This window comes from Cardiocondyla obscurior, linkage group LG16, assembly GCF_019399895.1.
Source record: "Cardiocondyla obscurior isolate alpha-2009 linkage group LG16, Cobs3.1, whole genome shotgun sequence".
NCBI classification, from domain to species: domain Eukaryota; kingdom Metazoa; phylum Arthropoda; class Insecta; order Hymenoptera; family Formicidae; genus Cardiocondyla; species Cardiocondyla obscurior.
The window spans coordinates 910,085-926,445 of NC_091879.1; the positions used below are offsets into that span (position 1 = coordinate 910,085).

General features: G+C 35.7%; 1 long non-coding RNA gene across 1 annotated transcript; it reads left to right on the forward strand.

The window, feature by feature from the left end:
* The first annotated feature begins 15 nt into the window (after positions 1-15).
* LOC139108983 (uncharacterized) lies at positions 16-15,889 on the forward strand. The gene is made up of 3 exons (XR_011546758.1): positions 16-173; positions 287-330; positions 14,856-15,889. It is a non-coding gene; the product is annotated as an uncharacterized lncRNA (long non-coding RNA).
* The last annotated feature ends 472 nt before the right edge of the window (positions 15,890-16,361 follow it).

A 16,361-nucleotide genomic window follows, 5' to 3' on the forward strand; every position in this document is an offset into this window, starting at 1 on the left:
ATCGCGAGTGTCGAACATGGAACGCGCGAAGTGATCAGTAATTTTCGCGATAGTAAAATCACGGTCGGGACGTTCGCGAGGAACTTATGCGCGGCAGGATGACTCGACACGTCCCATCTGAAAGGAGGAGCAGGCCCGGGACGGGTATCCTGCATCGGCGGAGCAACTTTTAGGTAAATATCAATTTTTTTTTCTTTTTAATCTTTATAAAAATAAAGCTTTTTAGCCCTTACACGAATTGAAATATTATCACGTCTACATTAATATGTTTTATTTTATGTTACAGTCACCGGCAGAACTGTACAACTCCGCTGAAGCTCGTGCAGATTGGTAAGTTGCATAATTATTTTTTCGTAGTTTTTTATTGGGGTTCCTTAAAAAATAGCGCGCGCGTAGCGCGTTTGGTTTCTTCTAGTACTAATAAAAATATAATTAAAAAAATTTATTATTTAAAAGCGCGCACTCGCCGACGATTTCAGAAGCTGTTAAAATATATTTACACAGTCTCTTTTGAGGATTCTTTTCTCGTACAAATATTTGATAAAACCTTCAAAATCGAATCAATTTTTCTGTACACCACGTGAACAAAGCAGCGAAGAAAAAACTAACAATTGCTACTATAAGGACTATTAGACCTGCTTTGTTTTTATCAATATGCTCTGGAACTATACATTTATTTTGTCGTAGGTAGTTTAGATATTTACATGAAAGCAATTAAACATGCATTTTTTAAAATTATTAAATAATAAAATTCTCAAGTTAATATCGTACCTGTTTCTTCGTTGCACAAAATTAGGAGAATATCAGAAACAACAATGTCTATACTAGTCCCAACGTTTTGTGCTGTTTCTCGTTTATGTACAATTTTGTTAGGTTGCGGCAAATCACAATCAGCGAAGCATAAGCTCAAACAGCTGTTTTTCTCGTTTTTGATTTCCATCTCTGTTAAATAACAAGCAAATATTTTTATAACGTACTTAAGTAGCATTAAAAAAATTATTCTTACAATATTTCTAAATAAAAAAAAAAAAAATCTGAATAATAACAAAACATAGTTTCGCAGAAGTTTAAAAGTACAGTTTAATGCGTAATGAGAAGTTATTACCGTTCCAGTACACATCGACGGCAATATAGTTTATAGTAAACATACTGGTATTATAAGTACAATTAAAAGTAATTGTATTATTTTTTTCTATTTCACTTGCGACTTCCTTCCAACTCAAAGTTATAGTGAAATTCTTTTTACCGCATTTGCCTGTTGTTATTGCATCCGAAGGTACCGTCAACGTAGGCTGGTCATTCTGAAAACCGTAATTGCACTCTGTCATCACGAAAGAATAATTGAACACGCGTATACTTTTACTGGCTAATTAATTTAAAAGATATATAAATTATTTTGACAAAATTTATTACCGAAGAATTATAGATGAACGCTTCTTGCAAAAATATTCCAATTGTCACGTTACCTAAAACGCACAATGTTTCTTTTTCGGGGTCTTTCAAGACATAAGTATAATTGGAAATATCACTTTTCGAAGTACATATATTTTTTATATAATCTTCCGTTGTGGAACTAATAGTAGTCGTCCAATCGTCGATGGTAAAAGACGAGTTTATAGTTGTTGACCTGGCGTTTGATTGATCTTGTAAGTCGTGTTTTTTCGCAGTCTTGCATGCAGCTGCAAAAAAAGATATTTTATCGATATCTATCGAAGTAAAATAAACAACTGTCACGGAAATTATTTTGTAAAATTTCTTTTTAGAATACTTTATATTATCTAAGTATTATAAAATAGGCTGCGAAGTTAGAATCATTATCTTTAAAAAAATAAAATAAAGTTACCTAACCGTAGATAAACAGAGTTTCAAATGCAATTAACAAGGTTATTGTTCCAATCAGTGCTGCCAAACGTGCTAGCCTCATACTTTCTTCCCAGTATTAAAAAAAAAATATTTATTTATTTAAAACTCCGTCAACCCCAGCGCTGTAATTTTATCGTGTCCGTCCCGACGAATTGTAACAACAGCATTTACTGATAACTCAGACACAATAAAAAAATCTTGAAAGAAAATGTACACAATACGCGTGCGGTGGTTACGAGAGAACATCAGCTCACTTTATTTTTTTAGGACAGAATCCGATTGCGCGCGGCATAGATTAATATAGACGGCGGATATATCCCTCTCCCCCGAAAATTCTAACATTTCCATTTACCTTATCATTTCGTTATTGACCAGACGGTGCGATAAAGATATCTCTGATCCTGTTGTTTCCTGCTATCGTCATTCTGCTTAACACTGTAATTATCTCCGATTCTTTTGAAAAAAAAAAAACCTTTGTCACCTTATTTGTATAATTATATAAAAAGGGTAATTTTTATGTCGATAATTTTAACGTACGGATCATGCGCGAACGCACCCCCATATCGCTTGCACCACCGGACATCATTGTCCGGTTTTTCGTTTCCGCCGTGTTATTATCTCTTTTGTTGACTCGTGCGCGCCGCAATCGAGGTCGGCGAAATCAACCCGGTTCTCTTTTCACCCTCCTGGGCGAGCCACCCCTTTTCCAATTTCGTTGACTCGCGAGTGGCTGCGGTTTCAATTATTATCTCGACGTGCAGCACGCGATGGTGGAAAAAGAGGCGGCGAGCATTGTCCCAGCGAAATGTCACGTTCGGCGACACACCCGCTGAGTCATTAATCACGCATTAAGCCCAATCGGCGATTCACTTTCTAGCACAGCGCCCATTATTCTTTCAGCTGTCTAATTCGCGGTTTCGCCTAGCTTTTTCGTCGGTCGATTCACCACTAAAACTGCGCTGGGCTTGGCTCTAAATTATTTATTGCCATAGACTCCTACAGAACAGACCTTGCAGCCCAGACATTGCAACATTGTTTACTTTACTGGTTATTTAATTAATAATTAATGTAATTAAATTCGGAATTTTTGTGCGTTTCTTATAAATACAGTTTCATCGCTGTTTGACATTTTTTTAAGTTTGTCGTTTGGTGAAAGTATATGTATATTTTTTTTTGCAACGATCCTTTCCCGTCGTTGGTTAGATGTCGTTATAGATAGAGGTAGTCGAATGTTGAAAAAATTTTAGAAAACGACGTTTCGAATTTCGAGGCATCTGCTCACGAAACCCTTCGGTCTTTATCGAATGATCTTTGCCTAACGAAATCATTGGGCAATTCTCCTTTTTCTCTGGTTAGACTAGCGTTCGGCGCTATCGTGATTAAGCACCGGGAATCTATTCAGGCCGTCTAATTTATCGAAAATATATGAGGTGGTGCAAATAACGAGACGCAATATCGCAAACGCGCGGACGGGAACATCTGCTGCGGTACGAAACCCTTCGGTGCTTATCAGTCGATCGTCATGTGGAAATTGTTAAAAATAACATCGAGTGGCGGGGCGCCCCCGCGGTGACACGACGCCGAGATTTCGATAGATCTACCCAAAGATCGATTTTGTTCAATCGGCCATCTGCCGCGCCGAAGGGTTGTTTGCGTCCACCCCTTTCTTGGACCTTTAGACCTTTACGTGCGAGTGGTTGCCCACAATGCGCCGAAAGGTGCACCGACAATGAAAACAACTGGTTGTATCGTTTGCTTCGTTCGTATTGTAAATATTTGACGAACAACGCAATTATTTATTCATTAAAGTAATTATTAATCTTTCGAAATAGTCTTCGAAAACTGCCGACTGACTTATTATCGTAAAAAAAAAATCTTTTATTTAAAAGTTCTGCAAAAGAAAAAGAAAAGAAAAACGTCCGTACGTCTTTATACTTTGAAAATATTTATATTTTTTATTACAGTGAATTTTATAGAAAAGAACGTTTATAAATTTATAACACACGTGCGGGAGGGTAAAACTGAGCTGTGATTTTTTTTTTTTCCTGAAAACTAGGAGCGGAAATGATCTAATTAACGGTCGGTCGTTGGCGCGATAATGTATGTGGGTACGCGTAGAACATAGAAATTCCCACAAAAACCAGTATTGGCGTTTTCGTACCCCCGGCAGAGTTTCCCATAGAGGCACCCCCAACGATAAATAATGCATGACGACTTGCTCCGGTCCGCGGCAGTTTTATGCGGAGCGTGACGAGAGACAATTGAAAAACGAAAAGGGAAATTCTTATTTTAAAAAGATGTAAAGATTTTATTGTTGTCCGATTGTTAATTAGGTAGTGAGAAAATTAATACCGAGGAAAACTGGCAGGCGAGCGAAGGGATTGCTGCGCGATTATTCGTTAGTACACGCGCATTTGCATACAAATGTATCGATTATTTCAATCTCCACTTTTTGACCGTTGAAGGAACGTCTTTTTTCGCGCAGGAATGCTTATTCGATACGCATCGCGGACCGGTCAATTTCTGTTCGACACGGCGTAATTACGGGCGCATTACCGCCGCACGTTAACTCAATTTCGCCACCCTTTCCCGTCGCGTCGCAGATCGCAATGTAGGGCTCGATACGCCGGATACGCGGCGTGCGACCTGTGCGAAGGCTTCGCGAAGGACACCTGCAAAGACGGGACCCACCCGAACGGAGAGACCACGGTTCTGCGCGCAAAATTTATGTTGCGTGAAGCAACCGTCCTCGCAGAAGCGCGTTTTCGCCCGTGAGAAACGGCCGCGCTGGCGATCGTCCGTAACACGTCAAAGCGTAAAAAGTTTTACGAGATAATTGCAATACCCGTTTATAACGCGAAGACCGACGAATGTGCCTTAGCAACGAGCAATAATCGTTGAGTTAGAACGAAAACAGTTAAAGAAACATTTTTTTACTTGGGTTAAAAATATATTAATTGAAATAATTCTGTTACATCTATTAACAATTAAAGTTTAACTTTTTTTAATGCTGTCGTGGAGATCTTTAATCTTTTTTGTTCTCGCAATTTTCGTTTGTAATTTGTAATCATTATACGTTTCGTAATTACAAACGTGTGATATCGTTCACCGTTTTCCGATACTTTCCACTGGCTCCAAGAAAGTGCATCGGTACTTTCGTAATCCCGGAATAAGCGGCAGGCACTTATTATGCGTTTTGTAAACGTTAAAATTTCCGTTGGCGCATTTGCAGGAAACGGCCGACCGATGGAATCCTTTGAAGGTATTTCCTTTCGAAAGCACCGGCTTCCGGATTGAGAATCCATCGCGAGACGAAATTGAAATCGTGACGGGGGTTCGTGGATAGGGAAAGGGAGCACACGTTTTCGGTGACAATGTGGCTTCTCTGCAGAAATGCATGGTCATTGATATTAATGAATAAAATTAATATATTATTGAATAATTTTTGTAATTTTTAATTATGATACTAATATATTTATTTATATTTTTTTTTGTTTCTCCCACAAGTATTTTATCTTTCTCTTACTGTCAGTAAGGATTTATTTCAATTTAAAAAAATTATTTTCAGCTTTGAAAAATATATTAGTAGGAAAATTTCGAGAGCTTATTATTTTACTTTACTTTAGTTCTGCAAAAGAGCTGCGTTTTCGCAATTTTTGTATTAAATTAAATATTTCCGTATTGAACGCTCATCGAAATTGTTTTTTTTTTTTTTTTTACCTAATTGGATCGTATTTTTCCTAACATCTGCGATGTATATCAGTTTTCGAAACGTAAGGACAGAGCGCGATCGTCGTTTAAGGTCTTCTTCATGTAACCGTGACCCATTACTTCCATGCTGGGGGCACGTGAACCATATGGTTCGTGTGATCGATCATGCACGCGTTGACGATCAAGCTATCAAATTCGCGAAACTTAAACTTTGCACGCGCGAGCAGCTTCTCGTCATACTTGGGTGAGTTCGTGGGAAATGATATGTACGTTACGCTTTCATCATCTCACGCGTTTTAATTTCGCAATTCTCCGATTAGAAAAATTTTATTAATAAGAATTTTTTTATATAAAATTAATTTTGCGACGAAGGTATTTCATGCTATTTTGAAGTTGTATTGTTACACAACGGGGTGTACGCGCCAATTAGTATTTTATAGAATAAATAGAAAGAGAGACGAGCCATCGGTGGACTTGAAAACGACAACGCTTCGTGAAAAATTGTATTTGCATCACACTGCAGGCGCATAATTTGCGAAACTCGTTCGAGGTGCTTGCTTGAGCATTGTTCATTGTGTGACAAGTTGCACCTGCGATTTTACGATTGTAAAAGCGGAAGAACTCCCCCATATGCATGCTCCACCTGTGCTTTTCTGCTCTCGGACGTGCGCAATAAAAGAACAATGAATGTATGTCAAAAACAGCATTTATCTGCATAAAGATCAACGCTCGAATACGTGCGGACTCATTTAAAGCGTTTTGCACAGTTTACGACGTATTAGCTAAATGATTATTATTAATAATTTAACAGAAATGGACGTCATACCTGTGACTCTTAAAAGAAATAAATTATAACGTATTAAAATATTATTTGTTCATAAATTTAATTAGAGTGAGCTTTTGGTAGAAATATTTTTTTGCAGCTAGATGTAAAATGTTTATATTAAATTTAACATCATACTTTTTATTCACACATGATTTCAGAATAATTTTTAATAAATGTAAAATATAAAAAAAAATTTTATTTATAAACTATACACGCATCAATGTAAGATACAACAGTTTTGACTTTGTTGTAATATCTTCTTCTGATAATAGTACTGCTCTTTTGATAATGAGATAACTTAGCTTACCCAACTCACGTAAGATGTCTCTACAATATTATTTTTATTTAGCCGTACGAAATAACGTCTATAAATATTTCTTATAATAATAAAAAAGAGGGATTTTTTAAATAAAAGCTTTATTTATTATTTTAAAAATTAAATTAATTGTAATGCATTTTTCGAATATGTTTTAATTAATTTTAATATCTGTACGATTTATGAGAAAGAAATTTTTTCTCTATTAATTTGTACGAATGTACAAATATTAGTTTAATTAGTAAAAACTAAATAAAACTGTCAAAAGTATATTTATAAAATAAATTTTTTTTTTATTTATCGCGTATTGTATAAAAATCATGATTTGCAAATATTGAAACTTCCATTTAAACTCAGTGAGGACGTATCGATTTTAATAATAACGCTATGCAATTCGATTGTCACTCGCTAATTGTTCCATTCCCGAGACAATGGAAAGTTGGACGGTCCAATTGCATTAACTGTCTGATCGGTATTTTCGACACGGTATCGTCTTGAAAGTTTCCTTGGCCAGGTGAAAGTCTCGCTGTTTCACACAATAAGAAAAGATGTTTGTTTTAAGCGAAGAAGCCTCGATTTTTAATACGTTAACATTTTTATATTGTGAACAATTGACAAGTAACATAAATTATTACATAACAATATAACAAGCACTGTATTTAATATTTAAAGACATTTATTGTAGCGTCAGTCAAGTAGGTTAATGTCAAATAATTTTTTTTTTCAAGTTTTTTAAACCAGCGGTTTATAAGTAAAATAGTGTACAATGAAATTTCCTGCAATTGCACAAAGTTGCGAGATGCAATGAATCGATTCGTATTTTGCGCTGTAGAATTACAAGGTTCACAAACTAGGTAGATGTGCATAGATACCAAGGTAGAGGACGGCACCCACTATTGCTGATAAATTTATCATTCGCGTCTATTTACAACTGAATCAATAATCGATGCTTCAGGTGTAGACGTAATCGCGTAGCAGCGTCGCGGAAACGTGACTCTGAGGTGTTTTACGTTGCCCTGTCCGTTTCGATTTTCATATCGGACATTTCATGCAAATGTTGACTGCCTTTAAGAACCGCTCGTAAGGACGAAGTTAAAAATATACTTTAATAATTTCTCTGAAATAGCACTTAGCTGCGAATAACGTTGCAATAAGCATTGAAACGTTCTTAATGAAGGTAGATCATTTTTTAAAAGAATATTCCATCAATTCTTTTGCCGCGGCTAATTCTTTAGAAAAAAACATAGCTAATCATAATAGTTTTTAAAATATTTGAATTTATACGCGTATATTTATAGGTAACATTTTGAATTTTTATATCAATTTTTTTATATGAAAATTGGAACCGAATGGATTTTAAGCTGTTTGTGCCATACGATGTCAGTGTTAAAAAGCGTAACTATATAAAAATCGTTAATTATTTTAAAATGTAAATGTGCGCCAGATGAATCAGACTGTGTTAGAAAAGAATGTTTCCCTTTGTTTTCTTGTTCTCTTATTCTTTTCTTTTCTCCGTCAAAGTTGCCAGTCTAAATTTTACTTCTTGGTCTCGACCCTCTATACAAATTCGCATTATCGTTCTTTTTATCATTTCCCCCTCTCGTACGATCACACGTGTTTGTCCTTTCGAGACCCTCTCCTCCGTGCTGTCACTCCATTACCTCCTCTCGGTCAGATTATATTTCTATAATCCGTTAGTGCGTCATCAACGCATGTGCGATACATGCCTGAAGAAAAGCATGCGTCACCCTACCATAATTAAGAATATAATTAGGGAACAACGTAAGAAATGCAAATCTAAAATAAACTCAACGTTCGAACCGATGGATTTCTTAATTAAATGCAAAAATTTTATTTATCTATTTTAATTTAAGCAGAGAAAAAATTAATTGATTAAGCGATAGATATTTTTTAACATTAAAAATAATCTTGAACGTTTGAATTCTTCTGGAAAGAAAATTTCAAAAGGGTTTATGTGAAAATTGATCCGCCGATTCCTATCGGCATATCTTCCAAATCAACGTAAGGCTTCGCTAGATATGTGTAGGACTAATCGGGTTACTCGCGTGCAGAGCATATAATTTTATTACTGATAGAGTCGGACGAATTTAGTGTATATTGTTCTTATACTGTTTTAATTTTTAATTTTTTTTTTTTTTTAACGCAACTATATTTGTATCTTTCGCGACGATATGTTATCGCGGTTTCCGCTCTTTATAAGACGGGAAATTATTTATCTGTTTCCTCACAAGTAGGTATGTATATAATGCGGGTTTCGACGCGCTCTTTCCTTGTTTATCAATTAATTTCTTAGCAGTCGTATACTTAAAAAATTCATGATTATTATGGGTTATGGATTATGGATTATGGATTTTGGATTATTGTTCAGAGTATAAATAAGTGGAAGAAGATTTTTTGCCCATCAAAAAAAACTTCATTTTATTTTTAATGATTATTATATAAAAATTCACACTGATGATTAAAAACTTTAGTCAAATGATTATATATTTCAATTATAAAAGTAAAGTCAAATAATAAAAAAAAAAAAACTTGGAACTTTATGTTGTCCAATATAATGCATACGTATTATAACTATGCATATTTTATTAATATTTTAATTAGTCATTTTCCGCAAGATGTGCATCTTTTAATTCTTTCAGCTGTAAAAATATAAAAAGGATATAAGTATATATAAATAAAAAATTAAGGATTATAAAACAATATAAGTTTTATTAACGAATTTTTTTTCTTACCTGTGATGAATTTTATAAAAATATTCGAAATTCCCTCTGCGGAAAGAAGTCGATTGTTTCATCGACTTCTACGATGGCAGTTTTTTTTCCCTCCATCTTTTGGTTTGGTGAATCGGATTTTAATTCTGCTTCAGGAAATTCCACATTTTCTTTATAATCTGAAGAAGTTGAAGATACATCCTCCCAATCAGTGTCTGAATCATCTTCAGACGTTGAGTTAGAAGATATTTCGTCCGGAACACGAAAATCTGTTAACATAAGTTCCAATGCTCGTGGTCCTAATAATGAAAACTGAGCAATCATATCGTCTATTTCCTTGTACATCTCTAATTCATGCGGTAGTTTGTTGTCTCCGGTTACTTCATCATCGTCAGATTTCAAAAGAAAATTAAAACATGAATCTATTCCATCAAATAGATTATTGCTCAGATTAATTGATTTATCGTTTGTATTTTCCGGATTTAATAAAGTTTCATTCGGATTAAGAGTTTCACCCCATATGTCATTCACAACCTTTAAAAAAAAAAAAAATTTGTTACTCTTGAAAATTTTTTTTATTCCGCGAATTATTCAATATTAAGTTTCATGTAAAATTTAATGTAAAGTAAGGTGACGGGAAAGTTTGTAACACTGATGATACATTTATGTTTGTAATAAATAAAGTTTTCATTAAAAAAAAAAAAAATAAAAAATTACAAGCGAATAAAAGAGCATTTTTTTACTGTTAATTATTATTGCACATACTTTTTTTTAATTTGGTATTTTTGAATTATCCAAGTGAAATGAGCGATCCATGCATTTCAACGGCTCTTGAATGTCATTTGTAATTGACACGTTTTAGTAGCAGCAATTTACTCTAAAGATGTCAGAAACTCCCCCCGTTACCTTAATAAAAAAAAAAAAAAGTAAAAGATACTTACTTCTTTCGGTAGATATTTCAGCATGATCAGATTGTCTATTTCTTCCTCGGAAAAGATATGCTGGGAAAACTTCACTCTTTCCAGATCCTCAATTGTCGGTATCGTGTTTATGATCCTACGTCTTAGCGAGCAGCGTGCACACCCTCGTATGTATTCGGTTACGGAATCGTTTGAGAACAACTTTGATTTCCGCACTATATCACACGAATATAGATAATTGAGAATCGATTTCTTGGTATTTGCATTTGGAAAATAAAATACCGTGTCAGACATTTCGGCTTATTAAACACTGCTCAACGACGTTTATTAATTAATATAAATTTTCAAACTCTCTTGCTTTAGCCTTCACTACGTGTACGCGACACAGTTTTGTCAGAAATTTCACCAAAAAGGCAATCGAAAATAGTAACAGATCTTGAATATATCGTGGATCTTTAAGTACTGTTCGTTCTAACGATTGACACCGAAGTGACTACTTGTTAAAAATCCGACGATTGCAAACCTAAAACCCTAAAACCTTCGGTAGGGGTAAGTAAATCAAAGTTTCTGTACTTCAATAAACTGCAACGCTAGTGGACGATAAAAGTAAGGGTAGGGAAAAGCAAAAACTTAAAACAAAGACTTAAGACAGCCATTTTTTTATTCAAACCAATGTTTTTGGAACATGGCCGCAAATAAACCTATGAAAATTTAGACTATTATAGGAAAAGGAGGGGAAAATAATGTTTTAAGACATCCATTCTCCTTCCATTCCAAGAATTCCATTAGCAAGCTACTGTATTCATCCTGCAAGAATATGCATATAGAATAAAATATGGTTAGAAGTCGTTAATTTTGTCTTAAAAAATCGTATTCCATTAGCAAGCTACTGTATTCATCCTGCAAGAATATGCACATAGAATAAAATATGGTTAGAAATCGTTAATTTTGTCTTAAAAAATCGTATTCCATTAGCAAGCTACTGTATTCATCCTGCAAGAATATGCACATAGAATAAAATATGGTTAGAAATCGTTAATTTTGTCTTAAAAAATCGTATGAAAATTAAACATATCCGCGCGCGATTCTACGTGAAACGGCGTACAAACGCCGCGAAATATGTCTCACTGCTGTAATCACGAATGATTAATGATATCGTTCATACACGTCGTTTATCATTGCGAACAAGCGTAATGTTTTGCTCTAATAACGAGCGCATCTGCTTTTAATCAATTTATCAATCGCTCGGCGAGAAGAAAAATGACGCTTTTCGATAAACAGTTTCGCGTGGTATAATCGCTGATACGTTGAATTGATTTTCCGCCGACCGCGGCAGTGCGGCTAAAATTACGAAAAAGCTGAAAGTTTTAACCCAAGTTTATTTAACGTTTATAATAATTCGGGATAAATATGAATTATGCAAAATCGTATGCGAATTTATGCGCGCAATACGGAAATTATATATAAAATTAATATTGTATTCACAAAAACCTGAGAGATAAAAAAATGTGTTTAATAAAAATTAATTAAACAATAAATTACTTTTCAAACTTCTTAATAATTATAATTTTTAAAGGTAAATTTTAAGATTGAAAATAAAAATATTAATTTTTGTTTTAAACATTAAATATTAATATTGTAAAATTATATTTTTCTATGTCTAGAGATTCATTTTTTACAAAACCATTAAAACATAGTTTAAAATTTTGTGTGCAGTTTAGGCTATATTGTCTTAATTGTTTTTTTTTTTTTGCCCTTTTGCCCTTTTGCCCTTAAAACTGTCATTCTTGTTCGCCTTCCCCTAATCTGTTTTTTCAAAATCACCACAATTCCCACAATTGTTCTAAATTTGACAAACGTAGCGCTAAGGTCACTGGAGAATTGAAAGATTTAATAACTCTGAAACGCATTAATAAAATATTCAAAATATGTCGAGTGCTCGACAAAAGCTACATGAAACTTTTTTTTTCGAACAATGTGTCTTTTCTTTTTTTTTTATTTGACGTACACAAAAGAAGTAGACCAATAAATACCACGTCATTAAGTATAGCTGTCATTGGAAGTGAAAAGTATTGAATGATTTGTAAGAAAAGTCTTTTTAGTTAATGAAATCATTTTAGTTTCACTCTTTACAATAAAGTTTACCTGAGTCCGTCGAAAACGTGTAGTATTTTTTGGTTGAACTTTGAAATATTCAACGTTTAAACATTAAATTCTAACATGAAATTTTGATTTTACATTTTACTTCGCATAATGTATGTCAATTGCAAAATATCAATTATTAATTACTGCAATCGGATTACTTTCCACCCCGCCATGCGATAAAAACAAGCGGGCCGCGTATCGCGAACGCAAACGACCCAATTTTCCATTGCCAAACGTTATATCAAATGTACATAAAATATTTTCAATCCAATCCAATCCATAAATCGGGATATTTCTATAACGCTGCGCGTTCGATAATAATTGTGAGTAAGTAGCGCTCGCATTTCGAAATATTTTCTTTCGTTCGATCGGCTTTCGATTTGGTCAAAAAGGAAGATACGAATTCAACGGAACCTTTCATACGTATGCATAAAAATACACGTATATAAATATATTCATGTGCATTTATACGGCGGAAGCAATGACCTTTATCCCTAGAGTCTTAAAAATGCATGCACGGAACATATTTACTTGTTGCTTTGTAATTCAATGATATACCGACGATTCGCATCTGCTTTAAAAAATTTCTTTTATTTAATTCAGTATCAATCTTTTTCGTATGCTCTTCCATTCGTTCATCCCTTCTATCTCTTTATTTATTGTATCCCTTATTTTTTAAATATATATATATATTTTTTTTAAAGTCTTTTCTTTTTTTCGCGAAACTCTTTCCTCCGCAAACGGTCCAGGGCCGCTTGAGAAGTAAACCTTCGAGCAAAACAACTTTCAGAGCCCGCAGTAATGTACTTTCACATTTGCGAGACCAAGGCATTGAATCGCTCGAAACTCGTTTTGTATTATGAGAAAGGGAAATAGGTGGGGGGAGAAAGAGAGAAGGCGAGAGAAAGGAGATAAGGAGCGTGGGATGAGGATCGCGAGGAGGAAAAGGAGCGAGATAGGAAGGTAGAGGCAGCGAAGGTGAGGAAGATCGGGTCGACCGTGTTTTTCGTGCATCGCAGCGATTCGTAGATTTCCCGCTGAGAGTATCGAAGACTCGCCGCCTCGACTACATCGCTCAAGATAGCGGCGATTCCGCGCTCACGATGAACGGGATCCCGTTTCTCTGAATCGAGGATTTGCCGGATTTACGAGCGAAATCGCGTCATCTCGCGCGGCGTTCGATCGCTCGCGTCCGGTCCTCCTCGATTCATGCCCGCGTCGCTGGCTTATCACAACTTTTTTTTCTTTTTTCATTATTAACGTTACTCTAAAGATGATTCACTAACAAATAACGCCTCGCGATATCGTATCGGAACATGCGTTTTAATTGCGACCGTTTGAGCGAAAGATCATGTCGCTTGTTGAACGAAGAATCTATCTCGAACTCGGCTCTCGTTAGTTACTCGCAGCGAGTGAACCTTGAACTCGCCGTATTGCTGTACCAAGTAGCCTCGCTCGCAAATGATCGCTCGAATGAAGCCTCTGGACGTTTAAAAATTTTACGACGCGTGCCGCCCGTGACGTAACCGGCCACGTTTCTAGCTCCGAGAACGACGAACCGCCAAAGCTCGCACTTCGATATTTAGAGAGCGATCTGTATTCAGCGTCCTCGCGTAGGACACCGGTGACCCAGTGACACGCAGAAAATCTTAGCGCGCGGCAAGTAATCGCGAGACTGTTGCGAGTTATCAGAAATAGCTCGCAGTTCGTTAATTACTTGCCCGAAATTACTCGCGAGCAGTTTAAAGGGTCCCCGCGCTTACGCCGTGCCGACATGCACGAAATTAGAAGTATTTCGCGCCGGCTGTCTTTATATTGGCACCGACGCACTCTCGAAGATCCGGTTTCACTTGGCTCGCAGACGGGAAGATATTCCGCGATGCGAGCCGATTCGAGATTTCTTATTATATTGTCACTTTTCGTGACGCGTAGCGTGGCGGCGGGTTTTACGAGGATGCGAAATCACGTCGACATCAAAAGAAAAAGAAAATAAAAGAAACAATACCGCAGAGCTTTTTTTTACTTACGACACTGAGGCGAAAATCTACAGCATCTACAGCTTTATATTTTTATATATAATTTTTTTAATTTAATTTGTTTAATTGTATTATTCATATTATTTCTACGATCGGTGCTTTTGACGCGGAGGGCATTTACGAAGCCAATACTTGGCATAAAAAAAAGTCCATTCGGTAATCATTTATTAGTTATTCCTAATTTTTCATGTAACTTGTGCGGAATGCGTTTAACAACTGATATTAATTATCACGAATTAATTAGCGTAGTGCTTCGAAAATATCGAGGCCTCATGATAATCTAAATTTTCTCTTCTTTTACTCTAGAAATGAACGTCGATCTCACGAGGCATGTTAAAATTCATCCACATATGCTTGAATCGGTCAATTGTGACGATTGTATCTACATATAGTCTTTGAAGAAGAGCGGGACAAAGCGGCAGGAACTCAAAATTTATTTCAAGGATCCACAGAAAAGGAAAGCGTCTTAAAACAGGTAAGGATAAACCTATTGTTACTTTCGAGTTTCAGTAGAAAAAGAGAAACTCGATGAAGAATTTCTTAGATCTAAGAGTCTACTTATTGTTAGTTTTATTAGACCGTTATAATTAACGATGCCGATCGGATTATCTTTTACCATATATATAGAAATACAAATAAACCCAAGAATTAAAACTTTTAAGCATAATAGTGTTCATTATATTGTGCTGGACTTTCATTTGCTTTTATGTATTGACTATTGTTCTCGTCCTGCAGAATATCCTATAGATTTTTTGATAAAATCCTTTTTATTAAAAACAAAAAAAAAAAAGAATAAAAAAAAGGAAAGGTTTTTTTTAATGAAAAGATCTATACATTATTTATGTCATTTATTTTTCAATGTCTCGTCGATTTCTCTCTTCTTATGAATATTGAGGTGAGTGGAATTTTTTTTTTTTTGGATTCGTATCGAGCGATCGCTTCCGCTCGGTTTAATATTACAACGCAAAATCGCGGGGTCTGTTTTTTAAATATACCACGCTCCGGGACAAAATTGTTTTTCGCGAAAGAACTGCGGCCCATTTAACATCATCGTACACATTATTCTAAATCACGTCGCCACGAGCGGAGATAGAATCTGCTCGTTATATTTAGCCGAACGTTTTGTAAATTGGACTCGAAAAGACGCTGTTGGCCGTCGGCGCAATTGTTTTTTTTTTTTTTTTTATAACACTTAAATCGAGCTGTTAAATCGCTCGATGCAATCGTGTGAAAGTGCTTATTGTCAGAAAAGCGCCTTAAATTTTAACTCCTCACCGCGGATTCTAGCGCGATTGTGAATCGCTGAACCCCGCGGGCTCATTGTTTTCGTACTTTTTTTTTTTTTTGTACAAGAATCAGTTCGCCGCCACTGCGCGGCGCGAAAGGAGAATGGAAACCACCGACGATGGAAACTGTTACGCTCGTGCTCTATATAGCGAAGCCAGCATTGCGAAAAGTCGACCGCGTTGATGAGCGCGAGCGAAGCACCGATTAAAAAACTTGTAGCTTCGAAAATTCTCTTTGGAAAAAAGATGACGTAGGGAATTGCCGAATCGACTATACCTTTGTTCACGCGAATCGCGGCTGTCCCGCGATCGATCGGCGCGAGCGAAATTTTTGCGCAACCTTGAACGGTAATGTAGATCGAAAAATACCCACGTGTCAAAACCGAGGAGCGGCGATAAAAGATAAGACGCGGATTATCGAGGCGATAATAGATAATACGCGGGTGAATCCGTGGTTTTTTCCTTCGCCGACCTGAGCGCGATTCGCGTTAAAAAAAAAAAAAAACATCGAGGTGGGCTTAGCGAA